This window comes from Macaca mulatta, chromosome 4 (assembly GCF_049350105.2).
Source record: "Macaca mulatta isolate MMU2019108-1 chromosome 4, T2T-MMU8v2.0, whole genome shotgun sequence".
NCBI classification, from domain to species: Eukaryota; Metazoa; Chordata; class Mammalia; order Primates; family Cercopithecidae; genus Macaca; species Macaca mulatta.
Genome location: NC_133409.1, coordinates 11,831,675 through 11,843,819, shown reverse-complemented (window position 1 = coordinate 11,843,819; position 12,145 = coordinate 11,831,675). Strand labels below are relative to the sequence as shown.

The 12,145-nt window shown below is 43.8% G+C and overlaps 1 pseudogene; it reads right to left on the bottom strand.

Moving 5' to 3' along the window:
• Positions 1–4,951: 4,951 nt before the first annotated feature.
• On the bottom strand, positions 4,952–5,171 carry LOC100428122 (mitochondrial import receptor subunit TOM6 homolog pseudogene; annotated as a pseudogene).
• Between the last annotated feature and the right edge of the window lie 6,974 nt (positions 5,172–12,145).

Here is a 12,145-nt window from a genome sequence, read left to right as displayed (position 1 = left end):
TGGTTTGCGTGGGCTTTGTTTTATTTTGTTTTCTTTCTTTTAAGCTCTCCAAAGCCTTGGCTATCTTCCACCTGTGCATTCGTTCTAGGGAAAGCTGTTGGTGCTATTGGTATCAGGCACTTAATTATCTAAAGACTTTTGAAGATCAGTAGAATTTAAATATTTCTATAAAAGAAGCCTGTGTAACTGGATTCCTAGAATAAGTATTCTAGAAAGAATTTTCTAGAAAGAAAATTGGTTTGATTCAGTCTCTGAAAGAAAATGCCTTTGCGTTTGTAGGTATCTATATTGGTGAAAGCCTTTCAACATGTAGATTGCTTGAAGAGTACGATCAGCCTTCCATATCCGTGGGTTCCACATCTGTGGATTCAACCTACTGCAGACTGAAAATATTTGGGTAGCTGGGGTTGGTGGCCCACGCCTGTAATTCCAACAATTTGGGAGGGTGAGGCAGGAGGGTCGCTTGAGCCCAGGAGTTTTTGACCAGTGTGGGCAACAGTGAGAGCCTGTGTCTATAGAAAAGAGAAAAAAGTTAGCTGGATGTGGTGGCCCACACCTGTAGTCCCAGCTATTAGGGAGGCAGAGGTGGGAGGCTCACTTGAGCCCAGAAATTCAAAGCTGCAGTGAGCCATGATTATGCCATTGCACACCAGCCTGGGCAACAGAATGAGACTCTCTCTCAAAAAAAAAAAAAAAAAAAAAAAAAAAAAAAAAAAAAAAAAGAAAGAAAAAGAAAAAAGAAAGAAAAGGAAAAAAGAAAAGAAAAAGAAAGAAAAGAAAACATTTGTGCAGAAAAGATGTTTGCGTCTGCACTGAATGTATACAGACTTTTTTGTCATTATTCCGTAAATAATATGGTATAGCAACTACTTACATAGCATTTACATTATATTAGGCATTATAGTTAATCTAGAGATGATTTAAAGTATAAGGGAGGGTGTATATAGGTTATGTGCAAAAATGACATCATTTTATATCCAGGACTTGAACATTCTCGGATGTTGGTGTCCATGGGGGTCCTGGAACCAATCCCCACGGATACCGAGGGGCAACTGTATTGGTTTTTAGTATGGAAACTCTGCCAGCAAACTATGTCCTCGTGACCTTTACACACACATGATAGAATAAAACATGCTCCTCATTCAAACACCAGAAGCACCATGGCCATTTCAGGGAAGACATCCTGTCCCCTTGTTCCAGGAATATTTTATTCTATCTCACTCTTGGTTTTGGTTCTCCTTGGTGATTCTAGAAGGTCAACGCCTGTGCAAGCCATGAGATATCACAGTAAATATACCAAAGAGAGTTCACTTCACAATGAGTTATGTGCTTCCTGAACCCTACACCATGATTTTGTTCCTGGACGACACAAAAAACTTTATTTTAAAATTTCTTTATCTGTCAGACAAATCACAAAGGTAACAACAGCCAGTCTTCAGAATACATCAGGAAAAAGCTTCTAATGGGAATGGGAGGCACGGTGAAATACACGTGGCTGTATTATAGACACTTCTGGCCTGATCTAGCTGAGGTCAGTGATAGCCACAAGGACTTAAGATCATGGAAGTGGGTGCCAAGTAGCACTTTGGTTGTCCTTTGAGAATAGACATTACTACCTAGAAACTCAAATCTTTGTCTTTGGCAAATAAATAAATAAATAAATAAATTCTCAATGGTGGAGTGAACCTAGCCCTTCATTCCAGTGTTGGAAGCAAAGCCCTTGCCCTGCATCTTATACTTTCTGATGATAATGATCACACCGTTTACTGGTCACAAATTTGTAAATTGTAGGCTTTGAATGATGTTTTTCAAATGTGTATTAAAAATGTCCTCTCTAATCTTTCTTAGAATCCTCTTGGCAAAACTTCTGTGGAAGGCCTTAAACAAACAAAAAAAGTCACCATTAAAAATACAGTGACACTCCCTAGCTAAACTTCCCTATGGCTCGTGGACACGTGTGAAAAAATGAGCACGTGTGCTGTTCTTGCAGCATAAGGCACAGCTAGTGTGTACTTATAGCACAAAGTGGCATTGGTGCGGGTCACAGTAAGGTTTGTCTGACCATTCAGGAAGTGGATCTGGGAGAGTGGCAGGATCCCTGCAGGTGTGTCTGCTCAGGCTCTCCCAAGGGAGGGAGGGAGCGTAATTCCAGGGAGTGGTTTAAAAATGGAGCCATGGAAACAAAGTGTATTTCATATTGCCTGATGCATCATGAAGGGACATTGAGGACCCTTCCCTTCCTGCCTTCCTCACTGTTGCTGTGACAGAGCCAAAGTCTGTCTTGATAAAAGTCGGGGCAGGGGGCCGTGAAAGGCATCTGGCAGTGTGAAGGCAGAAATAAGTGGGTTGGGGGCCAGATGGCGTTCAGATGCTTAGAAAGGCTGGTAGCTGTGACTTGGGCATCAGGAAACATACAAAGTTCCTGGGCAGGGCCTTGCCGTGAAATGCCTGGGCCCTTCCTACAGGGCCAGTGCTGTGGAGTTCCCTGCCGTTCAGCAAGTGTGTGCCGTGAGCCGGGGGATGCCCCAGTCCTCCTGGGCTGGTAAGAGAGCCCAAAGATAGTCACAGCAATGAGTCATGCAAGAATTCTCATAGCAGTGGGGGGCACTCAGGTGGTGCTGTGAACATCGGAGCAGCACGCCTGACCCTATGCGTAGATGGAGGGGATCTGCAGATCCCTGCAGTCGCCTCCTCAATCCCGCCCCAACATGTCTTCATGTGGGTCTTGCAATGAAATAAGTCAAATTTTACCTTGGTCAGCAAGTGATGGGTGTGGGGGCTGCAGACCAGGAAAGATCAGAATGGGGTGGCAGCCGGGCATCTGGCAGTCCAGGGACAAGTGTCTGACAAGAACAGGAGTGACGGCAATGGGAGGAAGCTGTCACTTTCTGCCTTGTTGCGGAGGACACAGCTTTCTGTCCCGGAAGAAGGGAGGCAGCTTTCTGTCCCAGAAGGAGAGGGGACCCTGGCATGAGCTGGATGTGGTTCCAGGATCTTCTCCACTACCTGTTGATTTTATGGCCTGGAGCAGGGTCCTTGACCATCTGAGACTCTGTCTGAGACTCCGCCTCCTTATGGCACCCCACTCCCAGTGGTTGGGAGGATTCCAGGAACTGCAGGCTTCTCCCGGCAGAGCCCCAGAGTCAGTGTGGGGGCTGCTGCGGCATCAGGTGGCCTCCTAGCCACGTGGTCTCATGATCAGCAGCTTATGGTGGATTCAACAATCTCCAGCTGAGGAGAGAATGACTGTCCCTTGATGCTTACTCCCTATACCTGGTTGCTAAGGGCAACATGTCCTATTGTCCACTCCACCTACACCTCTGCCCAGCAGGTGGCAAGTGAATGTCTGATGTTTTGAGACATCAACAGAGCAGGCAAATTAGAGACCTATCTGGCTTAATTTAAGAGATCCCTTACAAAAGGTCATTTATGAGACACATTGATAAAGACTCAGTCATCGCCACATTGGGAAGTTGAGGAAGCTAAGTTCAGAGACACCAAATGACTTGTGCTGACTAGCACACAACGGGACCTTGAATTTTCATCTTCTGGGTCAGATTACAGGAGGAGCAAGTATAAGTCTGCAAATTAAGCAGGAAGGAGGGAGGTTGGAGGGAGCTGGCTTTAGAGGCTGCGTCCTCTTTGGGATGAGCTTCCTGGCATTACTGATTGGGCATTTGTCCCTGGCCCCATGCTGTTGAGCAGGACAGAGGGAAACCTAAGTGTGCCCTGGGCAGAGTTCGAAGATCCCATCCCAGAGCGGTGACACTCTTGGCATCCTGTGCTCACTTGCTGATTCTGCTGTTCAGCCTGGACGGTGGCATTTATCCTCCACAGGGTTCCTGTCTGAGTAGAGCATTTCATCTTTTTATACCATTTGTAAAAAGGATATATACATGGAAACTACATACACATCTCCACATTCACATACACAGCTACATACACAGCTACATCCACACATGGTCTGGTTTATGAGGGTATTGGATTAATTTCAAACCTCTCGTAGAGTACATGCTGCTTTCTCTGATCAATCTCACCATTCAGTTAAAACAAATACGAGATTCTGGTTGTCTGGGAGTTTTGAGGAATGGCAAATCTGTGACTATAAAAATAACAATAGCTCAGATGTATTCAGAGCTTGCTGTGTACTAGCTACTGTCCTAAGCACTTTCTTATATTATCTTGTTAAATTCTCATAACACCTCTATTATATTGGGCAATATTACCTAATTGTAAAGAAAAGGAAACTGAGGCATTAGGAGGCTAAGTGGTTTGCCCAACATTACCAGGTAGTAAGTGGAAGAACCAGTAGTCTTGCTCCAAAATCTAAGTTTTAAAGCAGGATACTGCATTTCCAACTGACATCTGGGCAATAGCATCCTTATGCATTACGAAGAAAAACCTCCCAAAACCAAAAAAAAAAAAAAAAAATTCATTTTTTTTGTAGAGAATCATTCTTTTTTTTTCCCCCTTTGTGTGCAGTCTTTATTTCAGTTTTCTTTTTCTTTTTCTTTTTTTTTTTGAGATGGAGTTTCGCTCTTGTCACCCAGGCTGGAGTGCAATGGTGTGATCTCTGTTCACTGCAACCTCTGCCTCCCTGGTTCAGGCAATTCTCCTGCCTCAGCCTCCTGAGTAGCTGGGATTACAGGTGCACCACCACGCCCAGCTAATTTCTGTATTTTTTAGTAGAGATGGGGTTTCACCATGTTGGCCAGGTTGGTCTATAACTCCTGACCTCAGGTGATCTGCCCACCTCAGCCTAGCAAAGTGCTGGGATTACAGGCGTGCGCCACTGTCCCCAGCCTATTTCAAATATTTGTTAAAACACCATTGTTATTCCTCAGGACAAGAGCAAAAAACACCCCCCAGAGCATAGCTTGCGTGGTCCCTGATTGCAGGCTCTGTTTCTGGAAGGTTCAGGCACAGTGCGGGAGTCCATTTGTCTACTTGGCTACACCCCCGGCTGAGGTGTCATGGGGTCAATGTCACTCAAGTTCCTGGCAAACCAAACTCCCGCAAACAGTCCCAGATTGAGGATCAGGTTCCTCTGGAATCATTCCTATCAGTGGCCAAGCGGTGGACACCCCACGACAGTCTCCCCCATTGTCAGGAACTTCAGGAGCTTCATTGGCTAAGCCTGCAGCATTCAGGGTGACCCGGTTGGAAGCCAGAGTAGTTGAGAATCATTCTTTTGGAGACAAGACTGAAGAGCATTTCCTGGCTGGTCTCAGCAGGAAGTTCTCAGGGTGGCTGCCCCTTGATGGTGTGAGAAGCACATTCTCTTTAGAACTGCAATAACCAAGCAACTATCTGCAACTAGGGCTACAGTGAGTTTGCCTCGATTATTGCTAAATTGCAGTTTACCTGATGCCTCACTTGTGATTTCGTTTAAAATTTTTAAATACCAAGAAACAGGAAAAAAAATAAAATAAAATAAAACTCACTTTAAATCCCACCACTTAGAAGAATTCCGTGGAGGAAAACTGAAGGTTGGTCACCGCCCCGTCTCCCCCAGCCCAGGGAGTCAGTGTTGACAGGCGGTGAGTTTCCACCCTTCCTCTACAGATGGAGCTTGCTGACTAAGGGAAAAACATCAAGCTTTTAAAGTTTGCTTTATTCAGAGGTCTTACTGAGGACTACAGCCCAGGAGAAGTCTTTCAGAGAGTTCCTGTCAGACTGCTCCAGAACACCATTTTGGCTCAGAATTTATATGCGGGTCATGGAGGTTCAGTGCAAAATCACATCAAGCTTGTTTGTAAGTTACATGAAAGCATAATCAATCGCATCAAGGTGTGGGAGCAGGAGCACATCTGGTTATAGAGTGCAGTGGCACAATCACCAACCCTGTCAGACGTTATCTTCCATGTGGGAAAAGGCAAGGCTAGAGGCATTCAATACTTTTTTAAAAATTTTTTTTTATTTTGAGACAGAGTCTCACTCTGCCCTGCAACCTGGAGTGCAGTGGCATGGTCAGGGCCCACTGCAGCCTCTGCCTCCCTGCCTCAAGTGATCCTCCCACTTCAGCCCCCCTAGTAGCTGGGACGACAGGCATGCGCCACCATGCTAGGCTAATTTTTTGTATTTTTAGTAGAGATGGGGGTCTCTTGCCATATTGCCCAGGTTGGTCTCAACTCCTGGACTCTAGTGATCTGCCTGTCTTGGCCTCCCAAAGCTCTGGGATTACAGGCATAAGCCATTGCGCGTGGCCAAGTTATTCAGCTTTCGAGGAAAGACGTGACTCAGGCAAGAGGCATGGGGGCTTCTCCGGTTCCATGTGCTCCATCCTGCTTTATCTTCAAAGCACCTTTCCAGGGAGCTGCACGGACTTCCAGTCAGGGGTTTTGTGAAACGATGTTGGTAAGCAGAAATACGCATACCTGGCTTCCTACCTTTCTTACGAGCCATATACAAAAATATCAGGCAGGATGACCTTCTGAAGCACCAAGAATGCGTGTTTCCCCCACACTCTTCCTTTCAACCCCTATTCTGGTGACCATTGCCAGCTGAGTGGCCAAAGGGGAACCAGAAGACAAAGGCTGCAGACCCCCAGCATTGGGCGGCAGGCCAGCTACGACAGAGCCTCAGGACACCAGCCCGGGTCTCCCTGTCGATGGAGGAGGTAGAATTGTCAGGGTCGGGAAGGCTGGCTCCTAAGGGGTGCATTAGTTTCAGTGAAATTTGCCTGTGAGTAGCCAAAATCTCCAAAATATCAGGGGCTTAAACAAGATAACATTTCTTTCTCATGTTCAAGAAGCTTGAAGGTCAGAGTGTAGCGCTTGTGTGGGATGTGGCAGAGACAGGCCCAGGTGCCTGCCGTCTCATTCTGTGGACAGCGCTTCCTCCCCGAGGTCCACGCTGGCTGCCGGGCTCCCCATTACATGCAGGAGATGGGGTACCACGAGGAACACAGATCCTCCCTTTATGGGCACTTCTGGACACTGCCCGCAGCCCGTCAACTGGACCTCATGGCCAGAGTATCTGGAGAAGTGGGTGGCTTCGGGCCTTTCCTAGAGTTGAGTTGCTTTACTGTGGAAGTAGGTGAGAGGGGATGGGAGGTGGCCGAGTGCATCTGCTCTGGTTGGAGGGGTGGATGACCTTGAGGGTCTGAGTAGGGACCTGCTTGGTTGCCGTAGGTGGCCATGACGCTGCCCACCTGGGATCCCTGAGCAGGTGGACCTGAGGCAGCTCAGAGATTCCTTGTGCCGTGGGGGCAGGGGGAGCAGCATGATGTGACTTAGGGCTTGTCATGGCTGTTGATAGGGTTTGGCTGTGTCCCCACCCAAATCTCATCTAGAATTGTAGCTCCCATATTTCCACGTGTCACGGGAGGAACCCAACTGGAGGTAATTGAATCACGGGGGCAGGTCTTTCCTGTGCTGTTCTCGTGATAGTGAATAAGTCTCACAAGATCTGATGGTTTTATAAAGAGGAATTCCCCTGCACAAGTTCTCTCTTCCCTGCCACCATGTAAGATGTGTCTTGCTCCTCCTTGCTCTTTTGCCATGATCATGAGGACTCTGCAGCCATGTGGAACTGTGAGCCTATTAAACCTCTTTCCTTTGTAATTACCCAATCTCGGATGTGTCTTTATTAGCAGTGTAAGAATGAATGAATATAGTTGGGATGAAGGTTCCACCCACAGCTAGGGCACGGACTGTATAACTGGGACCACGTGGGAAGAAAGACACCCCGGAAAGTCTGGTGTGGGCACAGGCTGCCCAAGGAGGGACACCACCTGCAGAGCCATGGCATGAAGCAAGCCTCCCAGGACCTATGTGCCCTGCTCTGGGGACACCAGGGGAGGGGAACAACGTGCAATTCATGAAATTTACATGAATTTATGGAGGGGAGAAAAACCCTGATGTCACTGAGCTTACTTTGAATTGAGAAGATTATGTTTTCCACTGCCTGCTGGAGTAGGGACCTGAGGTAAGAACAAAGTCATACAATTACAAGGTCATGTTCCTTGCACAATTAACTTTTGTAGCCTTAGAATTCATGGGGTTGTGCCATCTGTATTGGTCTGCAGCTTGCTTTTTCAAGTTAACTTCTTTCCACTTCAGCACACAGGGATCTCACTGGTTTGAGCAACTGCATAGCAATGTATTGAGTGGCATCATTGATTGAATCATTTCTGCTTTCTGTTCCTAGAGTGTGGTCCCCTTCATGTGAATGTCAATGATGGGGTTGTTAGTTGGCTCTCCCGCCTCATCCTGTTTGTCACACCCCCCTTAGTGGTCCGACTCTCCTTGGGAGGGGTTAGGGCAGCGGGCTGTCCCCTGGGTAGTCACCCAGGCCTTCTGCACCGCCTGGCCCAGACCCTCCTGCCTGCAGCCCAGCAGGATGGGTGGATCAGCTTGGATTCCTGTGTGTCTTGGGTGCTTATGGCGCTTGGCCCACCACAGAGACAGAGAGCAGGTAAGGCGCTGTTCTGTGGGTTCCCGGACTCCCCCGTGCTTGGTCATCCTCTTGCACATCCTCTTGCGCCTTCCTCTTTTTTGTTTTTGTAAATGTCAAAGCTGTAGACTCTGTGTGCAAAACATATTTTTCTTGCTGAACCAAATCATTTTTGCCTCATCTTACATATTCGTTTTGTTCTATTTCTGTATATATAGAACAAAATATGTATTACATTTTATTTTTATGAATATATTTTTAATGTATTTATAAATGTATTTTATAAATGTATTTATAATGTATTTATTTATGTATTTATTACATAAAATACATAAATACATTTATTATGTAAAATACATAAATACATTTAATGCATAAAATACATAAATACATATGTATTTATTACATAAAACACATAAATACATTTATGTATTTATTTGTGTAATACATTTATTATGTATAAATGTATTTTATAAATCATAAATTTATTATGTATAAACACTTTATAAATCATAAATTTATTATGTATAAACATTTTATAAATCATAAATTTATTATGTATAAATGTTTTTAGAAATACATTTATTATGTATAAGTATATTTATAAAATACATTTATTATGTATAAGTATATTTATAAAATACACTTATTATGTATAAGTGTATTTATAAAACACATTTATTATGTATAAGTGTATAAAACACACTTATTATATATAAGTGTATTTATAAAATATAAAAGTAAAATATATAAAATATAAATATAAAAGTGTATTTTATAAATACATTTTTATATACATTTTATATACATAAATACATTTATTTATATATTCTATATTTTATAAATACACTTACATTTATATAAGTGCCTCCTTGGGCAGCCTGTGCCCACACCAGCCTTTCCAGGGTGTCTTTCTTCCCACGTGGTCCCACTTATATTTATATAAGTGTATTTATAAAATATAGAATATAAAAGTAAAATATATAAAATATAAATATGAGTGTATTTTATAAATACATTTATTATGTATAAATGTATTTTATAAATTTTATACATTTATTATGTATAAATGTATTTTATAAAGACATTTATTTGTGTATATTACATTTTATATTGCATACAACAGGGCTTACAAAATGACCTCAAACTTGCAGGGCTGTATTTGAAATCTCTTGATAGGTACATTTCCTAAACATATCACTGAAACATTTTGCTCTGACTCAATTAAATAACTCTCATCTCTAATAGGCACTATCCTTAGTCCTCAAATGCAAGAGACAACGTTTTTACCTTCCAACGCTTGAGAAGTGTACAGAGGAGGGGACCCATACCGTCTCCAGTGCTGCAGTCCCCTTGGAGTGGGGTGGCTGACAAAATAAATCTCAGGGGGACTAGATGGCCTTGGTGCACAAAAGAGATCACAACAGCCCAATGGACCCCAAAAATGTACTGCCTGTTTCTGTGGCTCTCACACAGACCCTGGCTGGTGACACTAGATGGATTCTTTGCTAGTCCTAGGAGGGTAAAATGGGGACCCTATGAGCTAAAGAGCAGCTGAGAGGAGATGTGAGTAATCCACGACCCCACGTTCCATCCTCTTCATAGCAGATTCTAACATTGTTTCAGGCTAGCCCTGGTCAAAAAGGCTGAACTATTCAGAGCATCATGCTTGGGCATTCAGTTACCCTAGTTTAAGAGAGATTCTTTCAGTTTTCATCCATCCCTCAAGGGAGCCTCTGACTGTGACTAGGATTTCCACCCAGTCTCGGGTGGCCTCCAATGTATCAGCACACCCTTCATTTCCCCACTGCTCTCTTTCTTCTCCAAGCACAGCGGGTATTTTCTTTCTAGCCCTAAACACTGGCTGTTCATAAAACCAACCCCTACCACTTATTGTCCAGCTCAGAGGTCCAGACCTCTAACTGTTTCAAGAATGTTCAGGTTTTATCAGCTCATAGTCCCAGACATGAGCATTATTAATAACATTCACAATTGTTCTTCATGACAAAGAGCTCTTTAAACATTGGATAGTTTAGCCATGGGAGGCAAGGCTTTTGTGACCTCATTTTCATCACTCTTAATTTGTACTTTTAGCTAAATGTCTTGAAAATATTTGTAATTTCGCCCTGATTTAGTCATCATAGACACTGGCTTGTTTAACCATCTATTTGTTGGGCCTGCACCACAGCTATTGAGATGATTGTCCAGTTTATGGGCTCCCAGATAGACTCCCCTCCAGTTCAGGACATAGAGAGGAGTCTGTCTTTTGCCTGTGGCTGTGGCCTCCCAGGGTCCCTGGGGTTCATCTAAGCCTCACTAATGGAGCTGTCAAACTTTACCTCTCTCCTCAAACCCAAGTATTAAACTCCTCCCACCCATGTATTCATTTAGGCCTTTATTTAGAAAACACTCATTGACTACCTGTTGTGTGCCAGGCACTGTCTTAGACAATGAGGGTTCAACAGTAAATTAAAAACAAAAGCAAAACCAAAAAACCTCCACCCTCAGAGAAGTTACTTTCTAGTGGGGGAAAACAGACCAAAGCAAAATAAGGAAATGACATATTATTAAATCTTTGGAAAGGATTAGGCCTTGTGGATATGAATAAAAGAGCAGAGTTCAGCAGTTCCAGTTGGCAAAAGCTGAGAAGGAAGAAATGATGAATCTTGTCCAGGACTTGTTGAGTTTGAGCAAAGATGTCCAATGGGTGGTGGGAGATGGCTTTGGGGCTTGAGCTCATGTCTGGAGAGGGAGAAACATCAGCATTTGATGGATACTGAAGAGAGGAGAATGGATGAGTAGTCTGGAATGAAAAAAGATGGCGTTCAGAGGAAAACCCAAGACAGAGGAAAGAATAGAGACTTCGTAATCAAGACTTGGGAAACTGCTGAAAACAAATGATAGTGTGGGATATAAGTCAGCCAATGATCATCATTTCACTGCTATTTGGATGAAACTCTGTGTTTTCTGGCTCATTCTGACTTAAAACCTAGCAGAAAATATGATGGGCACTTAGAAGGAAATCCCACTGTATTCAGCAATTTAGTGACTACAACATACTGGGCAGCTGGAGGCTTCGTTCCGCCATATGTAATTTGCAAGATGGTCTTGGGTCCTGTCTTTGTTCTGGAGGGGATGAGGAGCAGGGTGATTATGTTCTAGTTCTCATATTTGTAAAATGGGGAGGGATTTTCCACCTTACATTCAAGGAGGAAAAACTACTGGAAGAATTATACTAGCTTCTATTTATTTACCATCTCGTTTTCTGATGTGTGTTCTAAACATAGACACAGTTTAAGCAATATTCTAATAGAAACGTATTTTTGTCTTTAAAATTGCTCAGTAGCTGGCCACAGTGGCATCCCTGCACCCTCGAATAGTTAACTTGCTCACGGCCTCTGTCTTGCTTAAGTATTTTTAAATTGCTGGATGATATCCTTTTTAAAAATTTTTTATTTTTAGAGACAAAGTCTCACTATGTCTTTCACCCAGGCTGGAGTACAGTGGTGCAGTCATAGCTCACCACAGCCTCAGATACCTGGGATCAAATGATCCCCTCATCTCAGCATCCTAGGAGCTAGGACTACAGGCATGCACCACCATGCCTGAATAGTTTTACACAACTTTTTTTTTTTTTTTTTTGGTAGAGACTGAGTCTCTCTGTGTTGTGCAGGCTGGTCTCAAACTCCAGGCCTCAAGCCATCCTCCCACCTTGACTTCCCAAAGTGCTGGGATTACAGATATGAGA